This window comes from Thermobia domestica, chromosome 10 (assembly GCF_964235325.1).
Source record: "Thermobia domestica chromosome 10, izTheDome1.hap1.1, whole genome shotgun sequence".
Lineage (NCBI taxonomy): Eukaryota > Metazoa > Arthropoda > Insecta > Zygentoma > Lepismatidae > Thermobia > Thermobia domestica.
This window is the reverse complement of record NC_137463.1, coordinates 139,244,904-139,257,975: the sequence shown is the minus strand read 5'-3', so window position 1 is coordinate 139,257,975 and position 13,072 is coordinate 139,244,904. Positions and strand designations below refer to the sequence as shown.

Sequence of the window (13,072 nt, the reverse complement as noted above, 5' to 3'; positions counted from 1 at the left end):
AAGGTTCCCTTGTAAGACCAAAAGATGAACCTAGATGCTTATGAATTCCTTTTACGACCTGCATATTTCCCTGGATTTGTCACAGACTGAGGTAGAAATTAAACGGTAATATTACTGAACGCATAATGTAATTTCGTTTCCTGAATGTGTAGATCAAAAATATCTACTATACAGGAAAATAGAGTAATGTTAAGTCGCAAATTTATCATATTTATGTTTTTAATATAGAACTATTAAAAGGGCCTACATAGAAGTAGAGGCAAGATCAGAATTACAAATACACTACAATGATTAACCATCTTTTTCAAGCGATTTGTTTCTTGTTTCGTGCCTATTCCAGTTTCCCGAAAGCATGACCTTGCCCAGTTAGCTTCATTAAAGCCAAACTAAAAAGCAATTTTGACAAATTTATCAAAAGCAGAAGGAAGAAGAAGAAGAAGAAAAAGAATATGTGCAAAAATTCCACTCTTTCCTGGTAACATCTGATTCATCCTATCCAGGAACGAAGAAAAAAAAACACACACACACACACACACAAAAAAAAAAAACTCCGGGGGGACCAAATTCAATATGTGTGGACACATTGTATTAAACTTTGTAAAATCGTCCTTACAATGCAAGTAGGTAAAATTTGCAGAAAAGTCGGGATTTTATGGGGGACGGGGTCACACTCGAGGATCCTTCCCTGCATATCTCCCTCGCGAGTTATCCTTGTTTTCTTTTTACCAACAAAACAGACATGGGACTTACAGGAAAATTTCTGTAAAGGCCGCACACATTCCATGGGACTTATATGTCTGCCATATGTTGCTACTTCTGAAAAAGGCCGTCAATCAATCTGGGTGAGTTTTTCCCAATAGAATAAACAGACGGAAGACCAAGGAAGACTTTTTAAAACGGTCCAGTAAACATATGTATTTTTTTGTAATTTAGATTTTATTTGCGACTTGTACAAAAAGTTTAATGTAAGTCCCATTGGATTTAGTGGCATAGGGGTTAAAACTACTTTTATATTGCACTTCTTAATGCAATGCATTCTTCTGTATGAATTTTCTCTTGTTAATACTCAACCCCGTGTTTACAGATCATCAGAACAAGGTTTTAGCATTCATGAACCTTTAAACAATCATTTTCTCTCGTAAAGTAATTATATACATTTAATAATGACGTAATTTACAACAAAAACATATGCCTAAAGAATCGTCTACCTCAGAGACTAGCAAACTCGTCAACAGTCACTTTCGGTTTAAATGTTGAGGCAACTAAAACCTTACAACGCATGAAAGGTGGTCGATTTTCTTGCTAACGAACGAAAAACGTGCTAAATCAAAATGTTTGCACAATAATAGAAAGATTTTTTTAAATAGTTTTACATTCACACTTCTATTATCACAATTAAGTAGGTCTTCTTTTAACATTCTGTGGTATAAAAATGTATTATGAAACTTATGGGTGGGAACTGTAACTAAATAAAACCATCATGTTGTTCCAGAAACTTATTAATGGAAAAGCATAAACGTTTCAACGAATGAGATATACTTCAAATTTTTAAATACACACAACCTTGATATATATATATATATACATATATATATATATATATATATATATATATATATATATATATATATATATATATATATATATATATCAAGGTTGTTTTGTTTAAAACAAATGATTAAAACTTGTTTTCAACAATTGATTTTGTTTAGAACAAATTTTATATACATTTTAAACATTTTGTTTTAAACACGTGTATTTTTTAAGACTTGTTTTAAACATATGTTTTATTTTTATTTTTATTTTATTTTTGTAAAAAATCTACCAGAGAAAGAAAATGGTCAAAAAGTGCTTCCAGGTCTGTAGTCAGGAAGGGGCTAGAGAGGACACAACCTCCTCTAAATTATTTTTTGCCCCTTCTAAAACCACTCTGGAGAGAATTTTCAAATTGACACAAAACCAGTGAAATTCTTGCTTTTATAATTACCAAATTAAATTCAACTTTGCAAATTCTACTTTTTTTTTTTTTTTTTTTTTTTTTTTTTTTTTTTTTTTTTTTTTTGCTAGATGCACCAAATGTCTTCAACTGCCTCAGCGGCGTAGCGAGCATTACAAGACTGGGGGCGGATGAAACTTGAAATTGCCAAGTCTTGGTATTAAAAAAAAAAAAAAAAGTTTCGAAAATCTTAGTCTCACTTTTACCAACCCTGCGGAAAACTTTACAGCAACCTTATTTTCATATTCGTCCCATTCCGTGCCCCATCTGAGATACGAATACGAACAGCCCCGGTTTCGAGTAAAATTTCACACCTCAACTCAGAATCATTATCATCTCCCACGATGCACAACTGCTAATTTGACAACTTATGGCTAGTTTAGGTAATCTGCGCCAGTCAATCCTCACCAGAAATGCGCAGTTTTTTTTTTCTTTCTTCTGTCCTCCAGTCTCCTCCTACTTCGATTTCATAATTTCGCACTCTCATGAAAAGTATTAAATACCGGCAAGAAAAATACTAATATATAACCTCCCTTTTAGGCGCCCCTTCAACCACAAGCCCGGGTCACGTGCTTCGCTTGCTCCCCCATGAGCTACATAAGTAACACACAATGGTTACGTAATATTTTGACTTATAAATACTATAAAGAAAGGAAGAATTGTAATTTTTGTTTTACTTTCCGAAAGAAGCAACTACGTGATTAAAAATAAAGTAGGAAAGAAAGGCAACCCATTTGTATGAAAATGAGGTGAAACACACACCGGTCTATGCTATCACCCAGCAGACGTATTGTTTGGCTCCCCAAAATGTAACTTTTGAAATCATGCACTTAGGTTCATAGCGGAAGCGACAGAATGACTTGACTCATTCATTGTAGCTTTCGTCCATCGGACAACATTTCAAGAAACCTACTGTGCCCCCTGTGCCGTGCCACAGAAAATCAGCACCCAGGCCGAGAGTATACGACGGCGGCCTCTTATATATGACTTAGGACGACAGATCATTCGCGAAGCGCCACCATGGTTGGCGCGAAGCATAAGAAAATTTTCAAAAATAAACCCTGCTTTTCCTTTATTTTGAGCACCTTATATTGCTTTTTTCCTTCTATTTTATACATGCGCACATGTATTTTCCTAACATAAGTAACATTATAGGACCACTTCCTAAAGCAGAAAGAGGATTTAAGTAAATACTAGTAATATTCCAAGTAATTTTTTCTTTCTCTCTTTTTCTTTCATTCTCCTTTTTTATTTTTCTCCCCAATTTTGCGCCCCCTTCTTCGGCGCCCGGGGCTATCAGTAGATAGGGGTCACTTGCGGGTGTTTTTTTTCCTACTGCGCATGCGCAAACCCTGGACGCTGATTGGCTGGCGCAGGTCACGTGACCCCGCCCCCTTGGCCACGCCCCTTGACGCTGATTGGCTGGCCACGCCCCCGGCCACGCCCCTTCACGCTGATTGGCTGGCCACGCCCCTTGACGCTGATTGGTCGGTGCAGGCCACGCCCCTTGACGCTGATTGGTCACGCTCTTTTACGACCTCCGATTGGCTGGCACCGGACCCCGCCCCGTTCACGCCGATTGGCTGACACCGGACCCCGCCGATTGGCTGGCGCAGGACCCTCCCTCTTTACGCTGATTGGCCGACCACGCGCACGGTCTGCGCTGATCGGCCGGCGCCGGATCCCCGTCCACGCACATGTCACATAGTAGAGCAGATATAACATTCTTCATCCACCTATTTAACATAGCACATATCGTTCCCTTTTATGAGCACTCTTTTAAACAGCGAAGACTCGTTCCCTTTTATGAGCACTTTACGAACACATAGCAGAGCCGATATCACATTCTTCATCCGCCTATTTAACATAGCACATATAACATAAGACTATCTAACATAGCAGGGGTGCACTCATTCCCTTTTATGAGCACTTTACGAACACATAACATAGCACATATAACATGAGACTATATAGCATAGCAGGGGTGCACTCGTTCCCTTTTATGAGCACTTTTTTTTTTCAACATAGCAGAGAATAATGGGGGAGTATTCGCCCTCCATTTTGAGACCAATTTTTTGACCTACTGCGCATATGCGCAGAAACATAAAATAAGACATAACACCCCCGTTCTCTTTTACGAGCACTTTATAGCAACATAATAGAGCAGACCGCAGATTGTTCCAGTTTAGGAGCAGACTACGGCTATGCGCAGAAACATAAAATAAGACATAACACCCCCGTTCTCTTTTACGAGCACTTTATAGCAACCTAATAGAGCAGACTGCAGATTGTTCCAGTTCAGGAGCAGACTACGGCTATGCGCAGAAACATAAAATAAGAAGCAGAGAATAATGGGGGAGTATTCGCCCTCCATTTTGAGACCAATTTTTTGACCTACTGCGCATATGCGCAAAACTGTTCCAATTCCGCCGTTAAAAAAAAATAACAACACACACAGCAGACCGCAGACAGTTCCAGTTCAGGAGCAGATTACGGCTATGCGCAGAAACATAAAATAACACATAACACCACCGTTTTCTTTTACGAGCCCTTTATAGCAACATAATAGGGCAGACCGCAGATTGTTCCAGTTTAGCAGCAGATTACGGCTATGCGCAGAAACATAAAATAAGACATAACACCCCCGTTTTCTCTTACGAGCACTTTATAGCAACATAATAGAGCAGAGAATAAAAAAATACACACACACACACACACACACACACACACACACACACACACACACACACACACACACACACACTTGATTGCTTATGCGCAGTAAAATTAAATTTCCAATTAATTACACATTGCACGCATGCGCAGAAAAATTACACTAGACTACAGACTGTCCCAGTTGCAGTGCTGGCCCCTGTTCAATAGAGCAGACTACGTGCAACAAGCAGGTCATAAAAGACTATGACCTATTTTTCATCCCCTAAATAACATAGTATACACCCACACTTGGTTGCGTATGCCAAATCCGATTTAGTACAAATAACACGCATGCGCAGAAACATTTACATTTCCGATTCGACCATGCTGGTAAAGAATACCACGCCTATTTCTACCTGGGTCTTATAGTTTATGTGGGATATGCCCTTTCTATGACAATTTTAACCGATTTGGATGAAACTCAGTATATGAGGGTTTTCGAACATGCTGATTACGAATATCATACTTATTTTTACCTGGGTCTTATGGTTCATGTGGGATACGTCCTTTCTATGATAATTTTAACCGATTTGGATTAAACTCGGCATATGGGGGTTTTCGGCCATGCTGATTACCAATACCACACCTACTTTTACCTGGACGTCGTTTGTATGACACTTAAAACCTAATAACTCAAAAACGGGTCCACATATTGAGGTCGTGTTTTCACATTTAGTAACGGATCACCAGCAACCACAAGTTCCAAAATAATGACCATCGAGGTCAAAGGTCAACATACTTAAAACCTAATCACTCGAAAACGGATCCATATATTGAGATGGTGTTTCCAAGTCTGGTAATTGGTCATCAGGTACTACAAGATCCAAAACATTGACCATCGAGGTCAAAGGTCAACCTACTTAAAACCTAATAACTCGAAAACGGATCCATATATTGAGATGGTGTTTCCAAGTCTGGTAATTGGTCATCAGGTACTACAAGATCCAAAACATTGACCATCGAGGTCAAAGGTCAACATACTTAAAACCTAATCACTCGAAAACGGATCCATATATTGAGATGGTGTTTCCAAGTCTGGTAATTGGTCATCAGGTACTACAAGTTCCAAAATACCGATCATCGAGGTCAAAGGTCAACCTACTTAAAACCTAATAACACGAAAACGGGGCCACATATTGAGATGGTGTTTCCAAGTCTGGTAATTGGTCATCAGGTACTACAAGATCCAAAACATTGACCATCGAGGTCAAAGGTCAACCTACTTAAAACCTAATAACACGAAAACGGGGCCACATATTGAGATGGTGTTTCCAAGTCTGGTAATTGGTCATCAGGTACTACAAGATCCAAAACATTGACCATCGAGGTCAAAGGTCAACCTACTTAAAACCTAATAACACGAAAACGGGGCCACATATTGAGATGGTGTTTCCAAGTCTGGTAATTGGTCATCAGGTACTACAAGATCCAAAACATTGACCATCGAGGTCAAAGGTCAACCTACTTAAAACCTAATAACACGAAAACGGGGCCACATATTGAGATGGTGTTTCCAAGTCTGGTAATTGGTCATCAGGTACTACAAGTTCCAAAATAATGATCATCGAGGTCAAAGGTCAACCTACTTAAAACCTAATAACACGAAAACGGAGCCACATATTGAGGTGCTGTTTCCAAATCTAGTAATTGGTCATCAGGTACTACAAGATCCAAAACATTGACCATCGAGGTCAAAGGTCAAACTCGAAAATGGATCCACATACTCAGGTGCTGTTTCCACATTTAGTAATCGGCCACCAACTACTACATGTCCTAAAGGTACTTACCACGGAGGTCAAAAATCAGACTAGTAAACGAAGCAACATATTGAGGTGGTGTTTCCACATTTAGTAATTGGTTACCAGCAACTACATGCCCCAAAAAGGTCAAATATTTAAACCAGAATAACTCGTAGATTGAGCGTCGGAAAATTTTTGTACCAAGGAGAAAATGTGAAGGAGGAATAAATTTGAGTGCCCTATTGAATTTTGTACCAACGAGAAATCTCATTTGCAACTAGCTTAGAATTTCTGTACCTGTTTGGGTTATTCAAAATAATTTGGATAGACTAAGAAAGCAAAGATATGCCATTTTAGCTAGCTGAGAATTTAAAGAAACAAAGGGAACCTACTCAATTTTCTATCGACGAGAAATGCCATTTCAACTACCTCAGAATTTATGTGCCTTTTTGTGCTAAGGTCTATTTTAACTCTTCTTGACTAATTAGATAAACGAAGGAATATTGTACCAATGATAAATGCCATTTTTTCTAGACCATGTTCTAATATTTAAACAAACGAAGGGGTGAATTTGATTGAGCTATTCAATTTTGCACCAATGAGAAATAACAGCATATTTTAAATAAACAAACAATCGGATAAATTTAACCGGCTCAGAAGTGTACTATTTAAACAAACGAAGGTCTCTTGAGTGAGATTTCTAACTAACTCAGAATTTCATTTCATTTTGAAATACTCAAATTTGGATGGAGTGTTTAGTTTTGTTCGAACCAGAAAAATTTGATTGGATTATTTCCTTATGTACCAACTGGAAAAAGGGAAGGAATAAATTTGGGTAGAATATTTAGTTTTGTACCTAACAAAATTAGAAAAAGAAGTGAAGAACGAATAAAATCTGGATGGACTATTTTCTTATGTACCAACAAACAAAATGGAGCACCAGCGACAAAAAAGAAACCGAAGAAGGAATAAATTTGGGTGACCTATTCAGTTTGCAAAATCAGCATTCTATACTTTTTTTCTGCCATTCATTGGGGGTGTCCTATTTCTTTTTGTGCCAACGAGACCATTTTTAACCGACTTAGAATTTGTACCAAACAGAAAAGAGGAGCTACACGATTAAACAAAGCAATCAATTTTTAACTAGCTCAGAATTTCTAGACCATGTTGTACTATTTAAACAAACGAAGAGATAAATGTGTGTGACCTATTCACTTTTGTACCAAGCAAAATAAGAAAAATAAGTGAAGAACAAATAAAATTTGGATGGCCTATTTTTTCATGTACCAACAAAAATGGAGCACCAACGACAAAAAGGAAACCGAAGGAGGAATAAATTTGGGTGACCTAATCAGTTTTGTACTAAGCAGAAAAAAGCGAAGAAGGTAAAATTTAAATAGCTCAGTATTTATGTACATTTTTGTACTACTAAAATAAACGAAGGAATAAATTTGGGTGTTCTACAGAAGAAAACGGGGAAGGGCCATTTTATTTAATTTTGTAGTACTCAAAATATACAAAGATATAAATTTGTGTGACCCATTCGGTTTTGTTGGCTTTTTTAGAAAGACTATTTTATCTTTTTGCGCTCTACAAATAAACGGAGGAAAAGCAAAGAGAGACCATTTTATGTGCCTTTTGTAACGAAGAAACAAATTTGAAGGAGGTTCATTTTAACTAATCCTGCTGCGAGTAGATCAATTAGTACATAGTAAAAAAAAATAAAACAATATGACATTATTGCGACTTTCATTTTCGAATACATACGGATTAAGCCACTATGGCAAAAATACTACTCTCTCCTTATGCTTATTTGGAGCAGACTTAAGAGGACCAAGCATTAGAAACCACTAGTAGGGTGTCGATTCAGTAAACTCTACATTCAATTATTTGATGGATAGATATTTGTTTAATAGTCGCTATAACAAATGGTATATGGTAGAATTTGTTAAGCATTTATCGCACGTAGATATTAAGATAGACTTTTTGTCGTTGGTTACTCGTTTAACAGCGCACAGTTCTCTTTTCCAATCAGCTACCTTTTTTGCCATGAAAACTAAGGGTAATAGTTATACTGTGATAGCTTTCTTTCGCTATGGGGGAACGCAGGACACTTTGGATGAGTTATTAAAGTTTTGGAATCATGTGTGCGAGTTCAGGCCAAGTATCCAGATTGCGGATTTACTTGGTTGCTTTACACGATGTGGTAAAACTGGACTTTTTGCGGTATCTCCTGATACCTATCTGTTGGACCTCGCGGTATTTGGAAGCATGGTGAAAAAGAATAACAAATGGTTTTTCTCACAATAAAGCTATACATACAGAATAATCCATTATGGCAAAAAAAATACTACTTTCTCCTTATGCTTAGTTGGAGTAGACTTCGATAACAAGAACGATACATTGTGTAAGAATTTCCAATTAATAGCGGTATTGCACTGTCTGTAATAGTGCAGTTTATTTTTCGAGTGAGAGTAGGTTTTAAAGGTGTATTGTAGTCTACCAGCAATAATGATCTCTAAGAAGGTTATTAGGTAAAGATAACCATTACACAGCCATTCTGCGAACACATTTATACGATCCAATTTCTCAGATTTAAACAAAGAAAGACCATATTCTCCTACTCAAACAAACGAAGGAATAAGCTCAGAATTTCTATACCTTTTTGTGGTATTCAAGTAAACGAAGGAATAAATCTATTCACTTTTATACCACCTTTTAGTTTTGTACCAACCACAAAAAAAGGGAAGAAGGACCATTATAACAAGCTCACTATTTTTATAGCATTTTGTATTACTCTAATCAATTTGGGTGGTCTATTTTGATTTTTGTAACAATCAGAAGAAAACAGCTCAGAATTTTATACCTTTGTGGAGTTACATTTTGTATATTTTTGTGTCATCCAGAGAACAAATTAAATTGACTCTCCCTGACAATTCAGTTGCCAGAGTCCAATGTTAGTTATCTATTAAATTGTTAATATTACTGTACTACAAATTGATCCAGTTAACAGTTCAAGTTCTTCTATTCTTACACAATCAAATGCATATGCTACAGTGGGCTCAGTGTTCATTTACAGAATTAAATAATTGTTTATCTTTCTCTAAAAACATTTCTACTATTTTGTTGATATAATAATCACACTCTGTAATGTATTCATATACCAGATTAAATTTTTTCTCCACAGTATAAGTGTTCTTAATATTACAACCTTTAAAATGCTTCTTTAAATAAAGTTTATAGATTTTCTCTCTCATTTCACATTTAATTAAGATCGTCCACACCTTTTGCAATAATTCGTAATCATACTGCAGCAAACAGTTGTGATCTTTTTCATTCTCATTATGTTTAGAACATGCTTCACATAATAATACTGAATTTGGTGTATACTCATTAAATAATTGTATAACACATGTATGACTAATACTTTCACTAGTACATCCGCACTCATTAGCTTCCAGTTCAAAACAGGTAATATTTGAAACACTGTCATCATCACTTTCCGGGAGTATTTCATCATTATACCTATTATAGCGTCTAAAATAATACACATCTTCTATTTCTTGTGTTGGATATATGATTCTCACTTTATCACGTAATTCATCTGGCAAATCAGGGTCAGACGGCTGTATTAACAGTATTGGTTTCTCGTTTTCACGCTGAATTTCTTTTTCTCTAGGTGAAACATAAGCAATTTCCATGCTAGTCATTTTTCTACTCTCCGCAAAAACAAATCAAGTGTGACACATCTACTTATATACCTACAATAAAAGCATTCTATGCATTCGCCGTGTTTAATAATATGCTTCAAGGCAATGCAAAATAATTCGTTAATATAACGTCATGATGTATGTTCTATTATTTCCAAATATACTCCATAATCTTATATTCCATTATAATAAAATACATAAATGCAAAAATATATATTTGTCTTTTTGGACTTAGACGAGGAAAGAAAGTTTAAAAATAATTGAATCGTTGAGCAATAGGCAATACACCTGTTAGGTAACCCATTCATAACGTTGTTTAAATATCTGCAGCAACATGGAACTTTGAAAACTTTTCTTACTTTGATATAATCTCTTCTTCTGCGGTGATCAAAAATGGCCATGCATGATATTACGCTAATTGCTATGTAGTCTGTTCTACACAATTATTACGCAACTCCGGTTTGTTAAATCTCATGCTCAAATATTTAGTTAGTGACCGGGAAGCTTTGGACTTTAGCGTCGCCGTTAGTATTTTGTAAACCTAATTCGCTAAACACACGTCAATACCCATATAGTGACGGGAGAGGCAATTTAAATTGTTCTCTGGATGACACAAAAATATACAAAATGTAACACCACAAAGGAATAAAATGCTGAGCTGTTTTCTTCTGGTTGTTACAAAAATGAAATAGAGTAATACAGAATGGTATAAAAATAGTGAGCGTGTTATAATGGTATAAGTCACACAAATTTATTCCTTCGTTTACTTGAATACCACAAAAAGGTATAGAAATTCTGAGCTTATTCCTTCGTTTGTTTGAGTAGGAGAATATGGTCTTTCTTTGTTTAAATCTGAGAAATTGGATCGTATAAATGTGTTCGCAGAATGGCTGTGTAATGGTTATCTTTACCTAATAACTCTCTTAGAGATCATTATTGCTGGTAGACTACAATACACCTTTAAAACCTACTCTCACTCGAAAAATAAACTGCACTATTACAGACAGTGCAATACCGCTATTAATTGGAAATTCTTACACAATGTATCGTTCTTGTTATCGAAGTCTACTCCAACTAAGCATAAGGAGAAAGTAGTATTTTTTTTGCCATAATGGATTATTCTGTATGTATAGCTTTATTGTGAGAAAAACCATTTGTTATTCTTTTTCACCATGCTTCCAAATACCGCGAGGTCCAGCAGATAGGTATCAGGAGATACCGCAAAAAGTCCAGTTTTACCACATCGTGTAAAGCAACCAAGTAAATCCGCAATCTGGATACTTGGCCTGAACTCGCACACATGATTCCAAAACTTTAATAACTCATCCAAAGTGTCCTGCGTTCCCCCATAGCGAAAGAAAGCTATCACAGTATAACTATTACCCTTAGTTTTCATTGCAAAAAAGGTAGCTGATTGGAAAAGAGAACTGTGCGCTGTTAAACGAGTAACCAACGACAAAAAGTCTATCTTAATATCTACGTGCGATAAATGCTTAACAAATTCTACCATATACCATTTGTTATAGCGACTATTAAACAAATATCTATCCATCAAATAATTGAATGTAGAGTTTACTGAATCGACACCCTACTAGTGGTTTCTAATGCTTGGTCCTCTTAAGTCTGCTCCAAATAAGCATAAGGAGAGAGTAGTATTTTTGCCATAGTGGCTTAATCCGTATGTATTCGAAAATGAAAGTCGCAATAATGTCATATTGTTTTATTTTTTTTTACTATGTACTAATTGATCTACTCGCAGCAGGATTAGTTAAAATGAACCTCCTTCAAATTTGTTTCTTCGTTACAAAAGGCACATAAAATGGTCTCTCTTTGCTTTTCCTCCGTTTATTTGTAGAGCGCAAAAAGATAAAATAGTCTTTCTAAAAAAGCCAACAAAACCGAATGGGTCACACAAATTTATATCTTTGTATATTTTGAGTACTACAAAATTAAATAAAATGGCCCTTCCCCGTTTTCTTCTGTAGAACACCCAAATTTATTCCTTCGTTTATTTTAGTAGTACAAAAATGTACATAAATACTGAGCTATTTAAATTTTACCTTCTTCGCTTTTTCTGCTTAGTACAAAACTGATTAGGTCACCCAAATTTATTCCTCCTTCGGTTTCCTTTTTGTCGTTGGTGCTCCATTTTTGTTGGTACATGAAAAAATAGGCCATCCAAATTTTATTTGTTCTTCACTTATTTTTCTTATTTTGCTTGGTACAAAAGTGAATAGGTCACACACATTTATCTCTTCGTTTGTTTAAATAGTACAACATGGTCTAGAAATTCTGAGCTAGTTAAAAATTGATTGCTTTGTTTAATCGTGTAGCTCCTCTTTTCTGTTTGGTACAAATTCTAAGTCGGTTAAAAATGGTCTCGTTGGCACAAAAAGAAATAGGACACCCCCAATGAATGGCAGAAAAAAAGTATAGAATGCTGATTTTGCAAACTGAATAGGTCACCCAAATTTATTCCTTCTTCGGTTTCTTTTTTGTCGCTGGTGCTCCATTTTGTTTGTTGGTACATAAGAAAATAGTCCATCCAGATTTTATTCGTTCTTCACTTCTTTTTCTAATTTTGTTAGGTACAAAACTAAATATTCTACCCAAATTTATTCCTTCCCTTTTTCCACTTGGTACATAAGGAAATAATCCAAACAAATTTTTCTGGTTCGAACAAAACTAAACACTCCATCCAAATTTGAGTATTTCAAAATGAAATGAAATTCTGAGTTAGTTAGAAATCTCACTCAAGAGACCTTCGTTTGTTTAAATAGTACACTTCTGAGCCGGTTAAATTTATCCGATTGTTTGTTTATTTAAAATATGCTGTTATTTCTCATTGGTGCAAAATTGAATAGCTCAATCAAATTCACCCCTTCGTTTGTTTAAATATTAGAACATGGTCT

At 35.9% G+C, this 13,072-nt stretch overlaps 1 protein-coding gene across 4 annotated transcripts in view; it reads right to left on the bottom strand.

Annotated features, from left to right (window-relative positions):
- Positions 1-13,072, bottom strand: part of Taf1 (TATA-box binding protein associated factor 1) — a 726,438-nt gene that overhangs the window by 528,073 nt on the left and 185,293 nt on the right. The window lies entirely within an intron of this gene.